The sequence below is a fragment of the Triturus cristatus genome, chromosome 6 (genome assembly GCF_964204655.1).
Source record: "Triturus cristatus chromosome 6, aTriCri1.1, whole genome shotgun sequence".
Taxonomy (NCBI): domain Eukaryota; kingdom Metazoa; phylum Chordata; class Amphibia; order Caudata; family Salamandridae; genus Triturus; species Triturus cristatus.
Window position 1 is genome coordinate 720412560 of NC_140589.1, and position 20870 is coordinate 720433429.

The window sequence follows — 20870 nt, forward strand, 5'->3', positions numbered from 1 at the left end:
GCACGCCTCAAACTGCTGCACGCCTCACACTGCTGCATGCCTCACACTGCTGCACGCCACACACTGCTGCATGCCACACACTGCTGCACGCCTCACACTGCTGCACGCCTCACACTGCTGCACGCCTCATACTGCTGCACGCCGCACACTGCCTCACGCCACACACTGCTGCATGCCACACACTGCTGCACGCCACACACTGCTGCACGCAGCACAATGCTACACGAAATACTGCTGCACAGTCCACACACTGCTGCACGCCGCACACTGCTGCACGTCACACACTGCTGCACACTGCTGCATTACTCACTGCTGCATGCTGCACGACACGGCTGCACGCAGCACTGCTGCACGCAGCACACTGCTGCACGCTGCACACTGCTGCACGCCGCTGCACGCCACACAGTGCTGCATGCCTCACACTGCTACACGAAACACTGCTGCACACCGCACACTGCTGCACGCCACACACTGCTGCATGCCTCACACTGCTACACGAAACACTGCTGCATGCCGCACACTGCTGCACGCCGCACACTGCTACACGCCACACACTGCTGCACGCCACACACTGCTGCACGCCTCACACTGCTGCACGCCACACACTGCTGCATGCCACACACTGCTGCATGCCGCTGCATGCCACACACTGCTGCACGCCACACACTGCTGCACGCAGCACACTGCTGCACGCCGCACACTGCTGCACGCCACCACACACTGCTGCACGCAGCACACTGCTGCACGCCGCACACTGCTGCACACTGCTGCATGCTGCACCACACTGCTGCATGCTGCACGACACTGCTGCACGCCGTACACTGCTGTACGCCGCACACTGCTGCACGCCGCTGCACGCCACACAGTGATGCATGCCTCACACTGCTACACGAAACACTGCTGCACGCCACACACTGCTGCACGCCGCACTCTGCTGCACACCTCACACTGCTACATGAAACACTGCTTCATGCCTCATACTGCTGCACACCACACACTGCTGCACGCCTCACACGGCTGCACACCTCACACTGCTGCACGCCGCACACTGCTGCATGCCGCTGCACGTCACACACTGCTGCATTGCTGCACACTGCTGCACGCTGCACACTGCTGCACGCCGCACACTGCTGCACGCCGCACACTGTTGCACGCCGCACACTGCTGCATGCCGCACACTGCTGCACGCCGCACACTGCTGCACGCTGCACACTGCTGCACGCCACACACTGCTGCACGCCACACACTGCTACACGAAACACTGCTGCACGCCACACACTGCTGCACGCCACACACTGCTGCACACCACACACTGCTGCACGCCGCACAATGCTACACGAAACACTGCTGCACGCCTCTTACTGCTGCAGGCCTCTTACTGCTGCACGCCACACACTGCTGCACACCTCACACTGCTGCACGCCTCACACTGCTGCACGCCTCACACTGCTGCACGCCGCACACTGCTGCACGCCTCACACTGCTGCATGCCGCACACTGCTGCACGCCGCACACTGCTGCATGCCGCACATTGCTGCATGCCGCTCACTGCTGCACGCCACACACTGCTGCACGCCACACACTGCTGCATGCCACTGCACGCCACACACTGCTGAACGCCGCACACTGCTGCACGCAGCACACTGCTGCACACCGCACACTGCTGCACACTGCTGCATGCTGCACGCCACACACTGCTGCACGCCACACACTGCTGCATGACGCACACTGCTGCACGCCACACACTACTGCACACTGCTGCATTACTCACTGCTGCATGCTGCACGACACTGCTGCACGACACTGCTGCACGCCACACACTGCTGCATGCCGCACACTGCTGCACGCCGCTGCACACCACACAGTGATGCATGCCTCACACTGCTACACGAAACACTGCTGCACGCCACACACTGCTGCACGCCGCACACTGCTGCACGCCTCACACTGCTACATGAAACACTGCTGCATGCCTCACACTGCTGCACGCCACACACTGCTGCATGCCACACACTGCTGCACGCCTCACACTGCTGCACGCCTCACACTGCTGCACGCCGCACACTGCTGCACGCCGCACACTGGTGCATGCCGCTGCACGTCACACACTGCTGCATGCCGCACACTGCTGCACGCCGCACGCCGCACACTGCTGCACGCCGCACACTGCTGCACACCGCACACTGTTGCACGCCGCACACTGCTTCACGCCGCACACTGCTGCACGCCACACACTGCTGCACGCCACACACTGCTGCATGCCGCTGCATGCCACACACTGCTGCACGCCACACACTGCTGCATGCAGCACACTGCTGCACGCCGCACACTGCTGCACGCCACCACACACTGCTGCACGCAGCACACTGCTGCACACCGCACACTGCTGCACACTGCTGCATGCTGCACGACACTGCTGCACGCCGTACACTGCTGTACGCCGCACACTGCTGCACGCCGCTGCTCGCCACACAGTGATGCATGCCTCACACTGCTACACGAAACACTGCTGCACGCCACACACTGCTGCATGCCGCACACTGCTGCACACCTCACACTGCTACATGAAACACTGCTTCATGCCTCACACTGCTGCACACCACACACTGCTGCACGCCTCACACGGCTGCACGCCTCACACTGCTGCACGCCGCACACTGCTGCATGCCGCTGCACGTCACACACTGCTGCATGCCGCACACTGCTGCACGCCGCACGCCGCACACTGCTGCACGCCGTACACTGCTGCACGCCGCACACTGTTGCACGCCGCACACTGCTGCATGCCGCACACTGCTGCACGCCGCACACTGCTGCACGCCGCACACTGCTGCACGCCGCAGACTGCTGCACGCCACACACTGCTACACGAAACACTGCTGCACGCCACACACTGCTGCACGCCACACACTGCTGCACACCACACACTGCTGCACGCCGCACAATGCTACACGAAACACTGCTGCACGCCTCTTACTGCTGCAGGCCTCTTACTGCTGCACGCCACACACTGCTGCACGCCTCACACTGCTGCACGCCTCACACTGCTGCACGCCTCACACTGCTGCACGCCGCACACTGCTTGTTAGAAAGGATAGACGGACCGGGAGGGTCGGCCGGGGTCAGGAGGAGAGGTCTCCGGGGAGAGCCGTCTCCAGCGATCGTACAGACAAGTAACTTCCCCCCCACAGACAGATACCACACACGGATAAGGTTCAGTGTTCTTTATAAGCACTTCTTAAGGTACGGTTGAATGGTACAAGGAGGTCTGGACTCCGGGGTCCCCTCGATTCAAGTCTCTCAAAGCAGGGTAAGGGGTAGCGGGACAGTCTGTCTACCAGTCAGGTAGGTTGGATGAGAGGATGATTAGCTCACAATCCTCGAGCTTAGTTGGTACGGGCCGCGGCAGCGCCAGCAGGTCCCGGAAAGATGGTCGATGTACGGTCCGCGGCAGCGCCAGCAGGTCCCGGTAAGGATGGTCGTTACAACGGGCCGCGGCAGCGCCAGCAGGTCCCGACGAGGATGGATGTTGTAGAAGGCCGCGGCAGCGCCAGCAGGCAGGACGATGGTTCACAAGAGCGGGCTATGGCAGCGCCAGTAGTCCGTCAAGGCTGAGTTCTCTCGGTGTCTCTCGACTCCAGGATACAACTGCCTTCCTGCTCCGGAGTTGCTCCAGTTATAGGGCAGGCGCCCTTTGATGTCCGGACCCTCGCACTTGGAGGTCGGAGGGCCCGGGATGAAGGTGTCCAGACACCCAGCAGGGGGTGGAGCCAGCGCCTGGGGGGGTTGGAGGCGATCGGCACCTGGCGGGGGAAGAGCTCTTGACACTTCGTCCTCCTATTGACCTGCCAAGTGGTCCGCTCACCTCCCGGGTGGATGGTGGTGCCGGGATGTCGGGGCCGGCCAGGCCCGGGGTTAGGGTCGGGGTGAGGCCATGCGGCCTCGTGGTGCAGGGCCCAAGATGGCGGCTTGAACTGGCCGGGGGAGCCGGTGGGGCTGGGCCCCGTGATGAGTAGAGGTCCGAGGGCAGAAGATCCGTCGGGAGACGGGTTACAGGTGCTTTTCGTGGATTATGCCTGGTGGGCCGGAGCTCGGGCCCTGTCGTGCGGGGAGGGAGCAAGCACTTCGTGTGGCCTGTCCAACATGCATCCCCCCCAGCTGAAGGCGGGGAGAGTCACCCATCTCCTTGGGGACTCTTTTCGTCGAGGCGGAAAAAGCGGGACAGGCCATCCGCGTTGGCGTGGTCTTGGCCTGGTCGGTGCTCTACAGTGAAGTCCATTCCCTGCAGGGAAATGGACCAGCGCAAGAGTTTTGGGTTCTCCCCCCGCATCTGCATCAGCCACTGCAGGGGTCGATGGTCGGTCTGTACTAGGAAGTGGGTACCGAAGAGATAGGGCCGGAGCTTTTTGAGGGCCCACACCACTGCGAAGGCCTCCCTCTCGATGGTGCTCCAGCGCTGTTCTCGGGCCAGGAGACGTCGACTGATGAAGGCCACCGGCTGGTCATGACCTTCGGGGTTTAACTGAGAAAGGACGGCTCCGATGCCGTGGTCGGAGGCATCGGTCTGTACCACGAATTCCCGACCGTAATCGGGGGCCTGGAGCACAGGGGCGGTGCACAGGGCGGCCTTCAGCTTCTCGAAGGCCGCTTGACAATCGGGGGTCCAGTTAATCCGCTTCGGTTGGTTCTTGGACGTGAGACCCGTGAGGGGCCCCACGATGCTGCCGTAGTCCTTCACGAACCGCCGGTAGTAGCCGGTGAGCCCCAAGAAGGCTCGGACCTCGGTCTGGGTGACGGGGGGCTGCCAGGACTGGATGGCAGCAATCTTAAGTTGTAGCGGGGCCACCAGCACGCTTCCCACTTGGTGCCCAAGGTAGGTCACAGACCCTTGGCCAATTTGGCACTTGCCGGCCTTAATTGTGAGGCCGGCCCGCTGGAGGGCCTGCAGGACCTCGTGGAGGTGACGGAGGTGGTCGGGCCAGTGGCGGCTGTATACAGCGATATCGTCCAGGTAGGCAGCGCTGAACTCTTCGAGCCCCGCCAAGACCTGGTTCACGAGGCGTTGAAACGTGGCGGGGGCATTCTTCATGCCGAAGGGCATGACCTTGAATTGGTAGTGGCCATCGGGGGTAGAGAAGGCTGACCGTTCCTGAGCCCTGGGTGTGAGGCCGATCTGCCAGTAGCCCGCTGTTAGGTCGAAGATACTGAGGTAGCGGGCGGCCCCCAGCCGGTCGATCAGCTCGTCTGCTCGGGGGATCGGATGAGCGTCGGTCCGGGTGACAGCGTTCAAGCCCCGGTAGTCGACGCAGAATCTCAGTTCAGGTGCGGTGCCGGGGGCAGCGGCTTTGGGGACCAATACAACCGGACTGGCCCAGGGACTGTCCGAGGGCTCGATGACCCCGATTGTGAGCATCTTGGCCACCTCCTCTTGTATGCAGGCCCGTACCCGATCTGGTACGCGGTAGGCCCGGTGTCGGACAGGGGGACTGTCCCCGGTGTCCACGTCGTGCAAACACCAAGGGGTGACCCCGGGGGTGAGGGAGAACAGGGTAGCGAACTGCAGCAGGAGGTTCCGGCAGCCCTGGCGTTGCTCCGAAGTGAGGGCGTCAGAGAGCCGGACCCCGTCCACGGAGCCGTCATTCTCCCGAGTCTTCAGAAGATCCGGGAGGGGTTCGGAGTCTTCCTCTGCCCCACTGTCCGTAGCCATCAGGAGGCTGAGTTCTGAGCGCACAAAGTGTGGTTTGAGTCGGTTGGTGTGGAGGACCCGAAGGGGGTTCCGGGAGGTCCCCAGGTCGATGAGGTAAGTGACGGGGCTTTTGCGCTCGACCACTTTGAAGGGCCCCGTCCACTTATCTTGCAAGGCACATGGTTCGGTGGGGGACATCACCCATACTTGTTGTCCAGGCTCGAACTCAACGGAGGAGGCATTGTGATCATACCACTTCTTCATGTCCTCCTGGCTGGCCTCGAGGTTCGCCTTGGCCATCTCTCTGAAGCGCCGGGTCTGGTTGCGTAGGGCCAGGAGGTATTTGAAGACGTCTGGAGGGGTCTTTAGGGGGGCCATCTCCCAACCTTCTTTTACTAGGCTGAGGGGCCCTCGCACAGGGTGCCCGTACAGGAGTTCGAAAGGGCTAAAACCGAGGGACTTCTGGGGAACTTCGCGGTAGGCGAAGAGGAGGCACGGGAGTAGTACATCCCACTGGCGACGGAGGGGCTCTTCCAATCCCCCAATCATCCCCTTGAGGGTGCGGTTAAAACGCTCCACTAGTCCGTTCCCTTGGGGGTGATAGGGGGTCGTGAATCTGTAGGTGACCCCGCATTGTTGCCAGAGGGACTTCATGTATTTGGATATAAAGTTCGTGCCTCGGTCGCTGACGACTTCTCGGGGGAAGCCTACCCGGGAGAAGATCCCCATTAGGGCCCGGCCAACCACCGGAGCTGTCACGGTCCGTAGGGGCACCGCCTCGGGGTAGCGGGTGGCATGGTCCACCAGTACTAAGATGAACCTGTGTCCTTGTGCCGTGCGGGGGTCCAGAGGCCCCACGATGTCTATCCCCACCCTCTCGAACGGGGTGGTGACCACCGGGAAGGGTTGCAGAGGGGCTTTCAGCTTCCGACCACTCTTCCCGCTGGCTTGGCATGTGGGGCAAGATCGGCAGTGGTGCAGGACGTCGTTCCTCATCTTCGGCCAGAAAAAGTGGGTCACTAGGCGGCTGTACGTTTTATCTTGGCCCAGGTGTCCAGCCAGGGGGACATCGTGGGCCAGGTTGAGCAGAAAGTCTCTGAAGCGGAGAGGTACCACCAGTACTCGACCGGCCCCCAGCTCGGCGATTCTTTGCTCGCTGTATAGCAGGTCGTTATCCCAGTAGACCCAGTGAGTTCCGGTGGATTCCCCTGCGTTCTGGGCGCTGGCTTGTTGGCGGAGTCCCTCGAGGGAGGGACAGGTCTTTTGTTCCTGGCGGAACTGTGCTTGGGTGGGCCCCCCCTCTTGACGCCACTGAGCCAGGTCAGGAAGGTCCTGGGGTTGCGCGTCCCCTTCGGCCGTCGGGTCTGGGAGGCTGGCCTCGTCGTTGTCTTCTACTGGGGCGACTGGGGGCGGAGGTGCTGGCCACTCTGGTTCTTCTGATCGAGGGACGGCACGGGCGACCATGGACCGGGTGGTTATGCAGGCCCAGTCCGGGAGGCCCAGCATCCCCAGGTGCTCTCTTCTCTCAACGGTGGCCCACGGGGAACTCTCGAGGTCATTCCCCAGGAGGCAGTCCACGGGGGCATCGTCCCGGACCGTCACCTTCAACAGGCCGGAGACCCCTCCCCATTCGAATGGAACGCAGGCCATTTGACACATACTTTCAGAGTTGTCTGCCGAGCGGACGGGGCAGAGAATGTTCGGCAGGATCTGCTCGGGCTTCACCAGGTGACAGCGGACGGCCGTCACACTGGCGCCTGTGTCACGCAAGGCCTCGGCTCGCTGTCCATTAATGGTCACCCACTGACCGTATTTCCTGGTGTTAGCGGGTAGGGGAGCCCGCGGGACCATGTCTCTTCCCCCTAAGCACGCCAGGACCATGGCGGCCGGTTCCCACTCTTGCTGGGCCGGCTCATACTCCTCTGGTTCCTCCAATGATCGCTCTTCCCCCAGGGCGGCGGCAGCTACCTGGCGGGGCTTGGGTGTTTGGTTCTGCGGGCAGCTCGGGTCATTGGCGTAGTGGCCGACTCGTTGGCATCGGTGGCACGTGACGTTGGCTCGGACCCCAGGACGCCACGGGGGGTTGCCCCGACCGGCCGGAGCCGGGGTGCTGGCCACGGGTGTTGCGGGCAAGGCGTCTCTCCCTCGCCCCTGGCCCCCTCCTCCTCCCCGAGGACGGTGCTGGCCTTGGTTGTTTCTGTTCTGTTCGTGTGGCCCCCTCCGGCCCACTCGGGTGCTTTCCCATCGGTCAGCTTCGGCGGCGAGCTGCCGGGGGTCAGTCAGCTTACTGTCGAGGAGGTGCTGCCTGAGCTCGACGAAGCAGTTGTTCGACAGGTGCTCCCATACCATCAGGTTAAAGAGTTGTTCGTAGGTGGTGACCTGGCTCCCCTTTATCCACCCCTCGAAGGCACGGCTGAAATAGTTCACGTATTCTACCCAAGTTGTACCTGGGATCCGGGTGCAATCTCTGAACCTCTGGCGGTACATCTCGGGTGTGAGGCCGTAGCGGGTGAGGAGGGCAGCCTTCATGTGGTCGTAGGACGACATTTGGTGATCTGGGAGCTGCAGTAGGGCATCGCGCCCCTCGTTGATAAACCTCCCCCAGAGTCCGGCTCCCCAATCACTCCGGTCGATCCGGTGGGAGGTCATGGCGATCTCGTAGGCTTTAAACCACTGTTGTATGTCGTCTTCTCGGACATACTCGCGGACAACATCCTTGGGGATGTGGACTTTTTTCTCGATCGGCCCCGGGGTGCATGGTCGCTCAGGCACCCCCAGTTCTTTATTCTGTTTCCGAAGTTCTATTTCCGCCAGTTTGCGCTCGTGCTCGAGCGTTATTTTTTTTTCCTCCAGCTCTCTCTGTCTCTGCTTCTCTTCTCGTTCATCTCGGAGCCGCATGTGCTCGAGGTTGAGTTTCTGTTCAGCTAACTTGAGTTCCCCATCCATCTTGAGTCGTGCCATTTCCAACTCGTGCAATCTGGTTCTTTCTCTTTCTCGGATCTCCTCCTGCGAGAGGCCCGTTCCCCGCTCCTCGGGAGCCGTGGCGTTCCCCTCTGGTGTGATGCTGCTTTGGTCGGAGGGTCCGGCGACCCCAGTTTCTGTCCACGACTCTAGGGCGTGCTTTAGATCATCTTTGGTACTCAGGCCGGTGGTAGCAATGCCAAGTTCTATGCAGAATTGTCTCAGTTCGCGGTGGTTGTATTCTTCTAATTTATCCATTTGGAATTTCTCGGTGGAGTTGCTATCTTTGGCTGACATCGTGTTGTTGTCGTGGGGTGAGCTACTCTCTGTACGATTACGCGTTGATTCGGATCGCGCCGCTGGCCACCAATGTTAGAAAGGATAGACGGACCGGGAGGGTCGGCCGGGGTCAGGAGGAGAGGTCTCCGGGGAGAGCCGTCTCCAGCGATCGTACAGACAAGTAACTTCCCCCCCACAGACAGATACCACACACGGATAAGGTTCAGTGTTCTTTATAAGCACTTCTTAAGGTACGGTTGAATGGTACAAGGAGGTCTGGACTCCGGGGTCCCCTCGATTCAAGTCTCTCAAAGCAGGGTAAGGGGTAGCGGGACAGTCTGTCTACCAGTCAGGTAGGTTGGATGAGAGGATGATTAGCTCACAATCCTCGAGCTTAGTTGGTATGGGCCGCGGCAGCGCCAGCAGGTCCCGGAAAGATGGTCGATGTACGGTCCGCGGCAGCGCCAGCAGGTCCCGGTAAGGATGGTCGTTACAACGGGCCGCGGCAGCGCCAGCAGGTCCCGACGAGGATGGATGTTGTAGAAGGCCGCGGCAGCGCCAGCAGGCAGGACGATGGTTCACAAGAGCGGGCTATGGCAGCGCCAGTAGTCCGTCAAGGCTGAGTTCTCTCGGTGTCTCTCGACTCCAGGATACAACTGCCTTCCTGCTCCGGAGTTGCTCCAGTTATAGGGCAGGCGCCCTTTGATGTCCGGACCCTCGCACTTGGAGGTCGGAGGGCCCGGGATGAAGGTGTCCAGACACCCAGCAGGGGGTGGAGCCAGCGCCTGGGGGGGTTGGAGGCGATCGGCACCTGGCGGAGGAAGAGCTCTTGACACTTCGTCCTCCTATTGACCTGCCAAGTGGTCCGCTCACCTCCCGGGTGGATGGTGGTGCCGGGATGTCGGGGCCGGCCAGGCCCGGGGTTAGGGTCGGGGTGAGGCCATGCGGCCTCGTGGTGCAGGGCCCAAGATGGCGGCTTGAACTGGCCGGGGGAGCCGGTGGGGCTGGGCCCCGTGATGAGTAGAGGTCCGAGGGCAGAAGATCCGTCGGGAGACGGGGTACAGGTGCTTTTCGTGGATTATGCCTGGTGGGCCGGAGCTCGGGCCCTGTCGTGCGGGGAGGGAGCAAGCCCTTCGTGTGGCCTGTCCAACACTGCTGCACGCCTCACACTGCTGCATGCCGCACACTGCTGCACGCCGCACACTGCTGCATGCCGCACATTGCTGCATGCCGCTCACTGCTGCACGCCACACACTGCTGCACGCCACACACTGCTGCATGCCACTGCACGCCGCACACTGCTGCACGCCGCACACTGCTGCACGCCGCACACTGCTGCACGCCGCACACTGCTGCACGCCACACACTGCTACACGAAACACTGCTGCACGCCACACACTGCTGCACGCCACACACTGCTGCACACCACACACTGCTGCACGCCGCACAATGCTACACGAAACACTGCTGCACGCCTCTTACTGCTGCAGGCCTCTTACTGCTGCACGCCACACACTGCTGCACGCCTCACACTGCTGCACGCCTCACACTGCTGCACGCCTCACACTGCTGCACGCCGCACACTGCTGCACGCCTCACACTGCTGCATGCCGCACACTGCTGCACGCCGCACACTGCTGCATGCCGCACATTGCTGCATGCCGCTCACTGCTGCACGCCACACACTGCTGCACGCCACACACTGCTGCATGCCACTGCACGCCACACACTGCTGAACGCCGCACACTGCTGCACGCAGCACACTGCTGCACACCGCACACTGTTGCACACTGCTGCATGCTGCACGCCACACACTGCTGCACGCCACACACTGCTGCATGCCGCACACTGCTGCACGCCACACACTACTGCACACTGCTGCATTACTCACTGCTGCATGCTGCACGACACTGCTGCACGACACTGCTGCACGCCGCACACTGCTGCATGCCGCACACTGCTGCACGCTGCTGCACACCACACAGTGATGCATGCCTCACACTGCTACACGAAACACTGCTGCACGCCACACACTGCTGCACGCCGCACACTGCTGCACGCCTCACACTGCTACATGAAACACTGCTGCATGCCTCACACTGCTGCACGCCACACACTGCTGCATGCCACACACTGCTGCACGCCTCACACTGCTGCACGCCTCACACTGCTGCACGCCGCACACTGCTGCACGCCGCACACTGCTGCATGCCGCTGCACGTCACACACTGCTGCATGCCGCACACTGCTGCACGCCGCACGCCGCACACTGCTGCACGCCGCACACTGCTGCACACCGCACACTGTTGCACGCCGCACACTGCTTCACGCCGCACACTGCTGCACGCCGCACACTGCTGCATGCCACACACTGCTACACGAAACACTGCTGCACGCCACACACTGCTGCACGCCACACACTGCTGCACACCACACACTGCTGCACACCGCACAATGCTACACGAAACACTGCTGCACACCTCACACTGCTGCATGCCTCTTACTGCTGCATGCCACACACTGCTGCACGCCACACACTGCTGCATGCCTCACACTGCTGCACGCCTCACACTGCTGCACGCCGCACACTGCTGCACGCCTCACACTGCTGCATGCCGCACACTGCTGCACACCGCACACTGCTGCACGCCGCACATTGCTGCATGCCGCACACTGCTGCACGCCACACACTGCTGCACGCCACACACTGCTGCACGCCACACACTGCTGCATGCCACTGCACGCAGCACACTGCTGCACACAGCACACTGCTGCACGCCGCACACTGCTGCACGCCGCACACTGCTGCACGCCGCACACTGCTGCATGCCGCACACTGCTACACGAAACACTGCTGCACGCCACACACTGCTGCACCCCACACACTGCTGCACGCCACACACTGCTGCACGCCTCACACTGCTGCACGCCTCACACTGCTGCACGCCGCACAATGCTACACGAAACACTGCTGCACGCCACACACTGCTGCACGCCACACACTGCTGCACGCCGCACACTGCTGCACGCCACACACTGCTGCACGTCACACACTGCTGCACGCCACACTCTGTTGCACAATGCTACATTATTCACTGCTGCATGCTGCACGACACTGCTGCACGCCGCACACTGCTGCACGCCGCTGCACGCCACACAGTGCTGCATGCCTCACACTGCTGCACGAAACACTGCTGCATGCCACACACTGCTGCACGCCGCACACTGCTGCATGTCACACACTGCTGCACGCCGCACACTGCTGCACGCCGCACACTGCTGCACGCCGCACACTGTTGCACGCCGCACACTGCTGCATGCCGCACACTGCTGCACGGCACACACTGCTGCACTCCACACACTGCTTTTATGTGAGTTTATGCTACTGACGTAAATGACAATGCCTTTTATTTGTTTTAAAACAAAAACATAAATGAAAGGCATTGTAATTTTACAATGCCAATAGCTCAAACTCTCATAAATACGAGACCTATTGCATTGCAAATGCTTGTCTTAGATGGGTGTATTTACAGTGCTGACTGAAACTAAGATGAATTTGAGGAGTTTAACCTCTGAAGAAAACAGGGTTATCCATTCAGGAGCTTTGGGGCAAATCAAGAGGCCCCATGAGCCTGCCACATTCCTTCCAAACTCGTGTCAATGTCAGATTAGTTTTAAATCAGTTATGTTTTAAGACTTTGGGAGGGTTGAATTAAAGAAGGTCCGTTTTGGGGAATCGGTCGGAAATGCAGTTGAAGAAATGTATACATCTGCCACTCAAACCCAGCATTCATGGCTTGTGCAATCCTGCTTCCCAGAGCAGCCGAAAAGAACGAAAGTACATTGGCAAAAGGAAGGTGCAGGTCTCCCCCTCTCATATGTTTCGACTGTCACGTGCCAATAAATAAGGGTGCATTGAAGCAGTGGGGTGTAGGGCAGTGGCGGCTGATGAAGTTTTAAAGTGGTGGGTGAAAAAAATTGCCTTTGACTGGCACGGAGCAAGTGGATACGATAGAAAATACGGCTGTATGACGTTACAACGCGTGCTGTTACAACGCATGCTGTTACAACGCAACTGTTACAACGCAAGTGGATTTACAACGCATGCCATTACAACGCAAGTCTTTACATCGACTTGTGCTAGATGGCGTGCTAACATTAGAAAAGTGTAATTTACTATTCCAACTCCAGTCCACTTAACAGTAGGGAAGGTGTTGGGATAGTAAACTACACTATTTGTAATGTTAGCACGCCATCTAGTGCAAGTCGATGTAAAGACTTGCGTTGTAATGGCATGCGTTGTAAATCCACTTGCGTTGTAACAGTTTCGTTGTAATGGTAGTGCGTTGTAAAAGTTGCGTTGTAAAGGTTCTTCCCCAGAAAATACGCTTGCGGTGGCTATGCACAGCAAGGGTACCATTGGCACTTGATCAATCAAGAAACTTACCAGCACCCCACGACCAGTTTGCAATTAAAAAACATAAGCACGTGTGGGGTGCAGAATGCCCCTCACACACCTGGGGCCGATGCTACTGCCCCGTAGCACTGTTCACAACTATGCCCCTGTGGCTGCTGACTGCAGTGTGGCCAGACAGAGTCCTTTCCGTGGAGCAGCACAAATCTTGCAGCAGGGAAGAAGTGTGGGTCGAATCTATTGCTGTTGTTTGCATTATTGTCGAGAGAAGCTGAGACTGCAGTCAACCTCAGGAAGCATTGTAGACAGGGGTTCACGAGAACCACCCTTTACCACGTACTTTTTTACAACGCTTATGCCTTTACCCCACATGCCTTTACAACGGATTACATTGTAAAGGTATGTATGGTAAAGGTTTATGTGTGGTGCTGGTGGTAAGGGTATATATGTGGTAAGGGGGATGAAGGCTATTGGTGTCGTTAGAGGAAACGGAGAGACCCTTCGCTTCCTCTTTATGACGTGCGCTGCGCCTCAGAGGAGCTGCCTGGTATGGGGGATTGGGCCGGGGGCAGCTAAAGTTTTAGGGTTTTGAGCTGGGGGTGGGTATTTTTAAAAAGGGCTGGGGGCCGGTGGGTGGGGTTTTTGCAAGGGTCTGCTTTTAGGGTTCAGGGGAGGGGTATTTTTCTTAGAAAGGCTTGGGGCTGAGGGTGTTAAGCTGTGGTCTGCTTTTAAGGCTCAGAGCAGGGGTGTTTTTTTAGACGGACTGCGGGCGGGGGGGTCACGCAGCGGTCCGCTTTTAGGGCCCAGGGCAGGAGAGGGTTATTTTTTACAAGGGCTGGGGGCCAGAGGAGGGGTCCCGCAGGTGTCTGCTTTTAGGGCTCAGGGAAGGGGTTTTATTTACAAGGGCTGGGGCCAGGGGAGGTCATGCTGGGTCCGCTTTTAGGGCTCAGGGCTAGGAGGGGCATTTTTAAAAGGGGCCGGGTGGAGTGCACTAGGGACTGTTTTTAGGGCTCAGGGTCAGGGAAAACATTTACTATGCAAAGGACTTTAACATTAATGCTTTTACAATTGACTTTGTTGGAAAGGCATGCGTGGTAAAGGCATATTCGTTGTTAAAAATGCGTGGTAAAGGTTGTGCGTGTTAATGGCATTTGCGTTGTAATGCATGCATGCTAAAGGCATGCGTCACAACGGAATGCATTGTATCATCACACAACCCATACAATTGTTGGAGACAGCAGTGTCATGACTCCCTCTGTTGCTTGTGCAGCATTCCCATTGCCAATGGAAGCCACAAGCTGCTGGTTTGGTTACAGCATCAGTACCATGAACCCGTAGTTTCACTCATGCTCTAATGTTTGCCCTTGTCATACTCATGGTATGTATTTGGATTTCTGGCACCCTGATGCACCCTATGTGCTCCTACGTGTAATCTGGCCTATGATTGAGCAATGCGCCGTAATGCCACTTTTGTTACTTATATAGGCCAGGTCATCTGACGATAGGGAAATAAGAATTTGGGGATCCCTTTATTTCAACAGCTGTGCGCTAGCACTGAAACACGCTGCCACATCTCACTTGTTTCAACAAACCATGTAACAAAACACTTCTTCTTCTTCGCTCCACTATTGTTCTCTTATTGTTACGCCCCTCTCTCATAAAGCACTCTTCTAAGAAAAGTGCTACACACTTAAGGCCTTATTTACAAGATTTTGCCATAGGGCAGTGCCGCAGGCTTTCCTGCTGCACTGTCCTACGGCAAAAGAAAAGGGCAGGAATGAGCCATATCTTTCAGATACAGTGCATTCATGTCATTTTCCCCTGCGCTGTTGCACAATGGGCCGCCATGAGCCAACGAAGGCACCTTTGTGCCATGGTAAAACGGGGATCTGTGTTGCACGGATGATTGTTTTTGTGCAGGAATGGAAACCTTCCTCCACAAAAACAATGAAAAGAGGATTTTTCTTGTTTCTAGAATAAGGAAAACAAGGAGAAATAAAGGTATTTCTCCTCGTTGCACCTCCGTAAAGTTTTGACGCTGCCTCACAGTTACTATTCCTCGTAAATCTGGGTCAGTGTCAAAAAGACTGGGGCGTTGCTGGCAATGCCTACAGCAACAACCATTGCACGCCCCTTTAACACAGAAAACGGTGTTAAAGGGAACGATATTTACAAGGCCACATTAAGCCATGCAAAGTGGCTTAGTGCTGCCTGATAAATTTGGAGCACCTGAGCCACCGCAAAGTTGCAAAAAGTGACGCTCTGGTGGCACAGCCTTATTGTAAATGAGGCCCTAATTCTCACTTTTTACTCAAAACCTCAAGTGCGCTCATATCCTTAAATCATCCTTTTACATGTTTTATGTCGCTTGTTCTTTTTACCCCAGGCCCTGATTGTCCCCTGCTTGCTTATTTCGATTGCTTTCAAACAATCGAATTAAGGAATACAAACAAAAATGCTTTAAATTTCCATTTTGGGACTGCAGCAAATGAAATAATTCCATGAACTAAAATGTACCAAATGCCATCAACAGTTAACAACCAAGAGTGAAGATATGCTTCTTTCTCCCTTATTTAAAGAAATAATCCATACACCACCTTTGACAGCGTTTGCAAGTACATAATTAAATCATATCCACATGACATTTTAATTAGTGCCAGAGCTTACCAAAGGAAATATCTTTCAGCAGATCGTCTTGAAGTAAAAAAGACATAACACACTTGTTTGTTGGAAAACTGCAGTATTTCCAGTGCTTAATTTGAGTCTGTAGTTTCCGGGGCTCTGCTCTGGCTCTTAATTGTCAATGCCGGGGCCTGTGTCAGTCTGCCACAAGATGGCACTCTTTGGCTAATTTGAGATGACCACAGCCACAGTTAATATTTAATTTTATATCCATTAAAAATGTCTATTGCCTGCCGCCCAAGCCATTCTTATAGCTGTGGGGGTCTGAAATAGTCTGAACAGTCACACTTGTAGGAGTGTGATGGATAGTAGTTGCGCTGTTACTATCACTGGTAGCATGGCTGGGGCAATGTGTAGTGCAAGCTGCAGTGGCCACCTGACAGGAGCCCTGACACTTCTTTTTTTTTTACAAATTAAGCACTTTGGGGCATATTATCAAGCACGGCGTTAAAATTATCTCCGCTTTAGCGGCAGAAAACTGCCGCTAAAGAGGTGACAATGGGCTTGATAATATGCCGCAGAGAATTCCTATAGAAGCCCATGTTGACACCAGAACATGGGCTTCACCTAGGAGCTCCACACAACGTCCAGGCTACTATCTCTCTTGTACGGTCTAAACTTGATTACACCAATGGCCTCTACCATGGATCATCTTTATCAACTATGAAAAGACTACAATGGATTCAGAACTCTGCTGCCAGACTACTCCTACATGTACAGTCACAAGTCCACATCTCCCCTGCCTTGAGGGCCCTACATTGGCTACCATTAGCCAGACGATCTTCATTCAAGCTGTGTTGTATTATCCACATGGCAATACATGGAACAGGACCACTTATCAGGAATAACATCTCCAAATACATACAACAAGGAACCTCCACTCCAGATTGGCACCTTGCCTCACAATTCCATCCTACAAGAAAAAAGAATAGGTGGCCCATCCTTCTCTGTTCAAGCAGCCAAACCATGCAATTTACTACCCCCAAACATAAGATTCACAGATAACTATCTTATCTTCAGAAGATTACTCAAGAGTTGGCTCTTCCCTTCATTACCATCATACTCAAACACAAATATACAGCATATCCCTCTGTATATATGCATTTCATCTGGTTATATGCATGTATCTAAATATGTGTATTTAATTGTATAAATATGTATAATAATTATGTTTATAAATATATAGCTATTCTTTATGTCTGCTTAACAAATGTACATATTAATTATGGTTATATTAGTCAATGCTTAACATGTACCTAGGTCATTGCATAGTTCTCATATGTGTTATTTGATTAAACATTTATGGATCTCCGTTTATTTGTCTATCACAAGATGTACATTTTATCATAACAATTTTTCTACATTTGCTTCACTATTAAATTATTGAAAAGAAAAAAACACACAAATAAATTAGCTTAAAATACAGCAATACTTGAAAGTCTGAGTTTATTAAATACAACTCAAATATTTATATATTGCCTTCCTTATTCATGTATACCTTCCATGTGCCAATATATCTATGTATTTATTACTTCATCCCTAGTGTTCAAATAAAAATATTAAAAAAATAAATTAAAATAACATATTTGAGTCTCTCCAATGCACTATGTTATGTTTCACCCCATACCTCTTTCAATATATCCTCTACCTCTACTCTCTGACTCATCCCAACTCTTATTCTGCTATTATGATCTCCAAAATAACCCTGTCTAGACTCTTGCCTCCTCTATTCCTCCTTGCATCATCACAAATTTCATTTTACTTCTATGATCTCCTTAATCCATTTCTAGAGACAGTGGTGGCTGCTGACCAATACAACTGGTGGGGCAAATATTTGAGGCACTAACAAGCACTTATTAAAAACAGCTATGTCCTCAGGCTCAATGCCAAAGGTCTCAATCGTGGCCCATTTTTAACTATGTTTATAACGGGCCAAGACTGAGAGCCCTGAAGACCTCTTCTGCCCCACAGTCTGCTCAGCTTTTAGTCCACCAAACTTGTGTAAAAGCAGAAAATCTGTTCAAGTTATACATTGCTCAAAATATCGTGTGCGCGTGGCAGCCATTTATTGACACTGACACTGCCAGCAAGAAAATGTGAAATCCATTTTCTCTTCTTGTCCTTTTATGTGCCGCTTGAATGTTATATGATATTCAATGATGATAGGCCTGTCGAATGCGCACAACAAACTGCTTGACCTTTGGTAAACTAATGTACCGTGCTGATGTAAATATGTTGTAACACAACACAAGGTGTGCTCAAAGACATCACCTGTGACTTGCAACTGCATGCTAGCCCAGCAACAAGACCACTAGGCACTGTTAGCACAACATATATGGATGAGACAAAGCGTCTACCTCTGATTAGTTACCGCAGTGCTTAAGCTTGGAAAACCCTACTGTCCCAATCTGGACACATGGGGATAATGTGAACACCACCACCCTGTGACATGCTGGTGGCACACATGCTTAGCTTCTTCTGATTGGTTCTGTATCTAATAATTGTGTAACTTGTGCAGTCTGATGATGGGCATGTGATGTATTGGTCCATAGTTGCTGAGAAATTCTCTTGTACTGGTGATTTTATTGGACATGTACTCACACTCCTTTTTGTGGTTTGCAGGTATAAAAGATTGTGCTGAACTTCTGCAATTTGGACACTTGGTCACCATAGCAGCTGTCCCTGTATTCACGTATAAAGCTGCCTTTGAAATTCACCTGTGTCTGTGACTATTTTATTTAGCTTCAACAATAGTTCAGTGGGTTAGTGTGCCTGTGGTAAAAAGGTGTGCGTAGCCAGACGAAGCTTTCATCCTCCCTAGGTTGATGTATTCTGAACTTCTGTGTAATATAAACACTTCCATTTACACAGACCATCAAGCATTATCTGCCCTCAAAATAGCTCAGTAGGTTGAGGCACTGCTTCAGCCTGTGTGAGTAGGTCATTGGTAAAAATATAATTTTACTAAAGTCACGGCTATGCCAAAGCTTATTAAATATATAGCATTTCAATTCTTGGTGTAGGAACTTAGAGCAGCAATCGATAGGTGCCTGCATAACTGGGGTATTTTTTTAGTAATCAACTAAATATTATTAATGTACATTTAAGAAAGGAAAATTGTTGAACGAGCCCGGTCCGGATTTGAACCTGTAAACAAACAACTCTCGCCCACACATACACACATTCTACAATGTGCTTGTAACTTACTGAGCTTTCCTTCCAGCTTCAGTGAGCTTGATAATACTTTATAAGGGGTGCACAACAATGCGGCTTGGCGGCTAATAAAGATATGTAGGTTACACATGAGCATAGTGCTAGCTGAATGACCTCCAGCCCCAGGGATGATTTAGTAAGTGAATGTGGAGCTTGTGCAGACATCTGGTTCAGACAGTTAAGGCTGAAGGCAATGCGAGTTTCCCTCAGTGCCTGTCAGTGAGTTTAATTCAATTTATAAATAACAAAAAAGTTTACTTACCTACGTGTTCGGTGCTGTTCTCCGTCTCGTCGTCAGTCCATGGTTCCAGTACCGGCTCCCAGAGCATCAGCTAGTTCCCCTCTACTAATCCAGATTCTGCTCTCATGCTGCTCAGGCAGCATGAGAGAAGCATCAGGATTGGCTGGAGCGGCATGCTCAACGCTCACTTTGGCACAGGCTGCCTGCCCCAAGACAGACAGCCAAAGTGATATTTGCACTTTAAACTGCAGTGAGCACCACTCCCCTGCAGGTCCGCAGCAATGGCCCCGCCCTCAAACTACTCGGGCTGGGAGCAGTGAAAAATAAAATGATAATTCATTTTATTACCATTATATTTTTTTCACCTTTGCTGCACTGGCACTGTGGGGGCGGTGCTCCTTTGCCCTAATAGAGGGGCCGCCGCTCTCTAGAGACTCTTCTCTCCTCCATCTCTCCTTTACACTTCCCAAACCTCCTCTTCCTACTGTGATCTCCCAATAAACACTTTCTAGACTCTTCCCTCTTCTATCCCTCCATTCTCCTTTTCAATCCAACTAAGAGACTCACATGTCCACCGCTCAAATTAATTCATATTTCCCTATACTAATTCACCACTAATCCTTTTTGGGTTCCGGAGAAGCGCGCTACTAGTCGAAAAGTGCTTTGATGCCTCGTCTGGGGTAGTAGGTGCTATATGTTAGACGGACCGGGAGGGTCGGCCGAGGACAAGGGGAGAGGTCTCCGGGGAGAGCCGTCTCCAGCGATCGTACAGATGAGTAACTTCCCCCCCACAGATACACACCACACAAGGATAGGATTTAACGTTCTTTATAGGCGATTTCTTGAGGTACGATGAAATGGTACAAGGAGGTCTGGACTCAGGGGTCCCCTCGATTCTAGTCTCTTGGTTTGGGAAAAGGGGGTAGCGGGACAGTCTGGTTACCAATCTGGTAGCTGAGATGGTATGGTGGGTAGCTCACAATCCTCGAGCTCGGTGTTCTAGCTTGGACGGGCCGCGGCAGCGCCAGCAGGTCCCGGTGAAGGTGGTCGTTACACGGTCCGCGGCAGCGCCAGCAGGTCCGATGAAGGTGGTCGTTACACGGTCCGCGGCAGCGCCAGCAGGTCCCGATGAAGGTGGTCGTTACAACGGTCCGCGGCAGCGCCAGCAGGTCCCGACGAGGATGGATGATGCAGAAGGCCGCGGCAGCGCCAGCAGGCAGGACGATAATTCACAAGGCAGGGCTACGGCAGCGCCAGTAGTCCGTCAAGGCTGAGTTCTTCTCGGTGTCTCTCGACTCCAGGATACAACTGCCTTCCTGCTCTGGAGCTGCCCTAGTTATAGGTCTGGCGCCCTTTGATGTCCGGACCCTCGCACTTGGAGGTCGGGGGGTCCG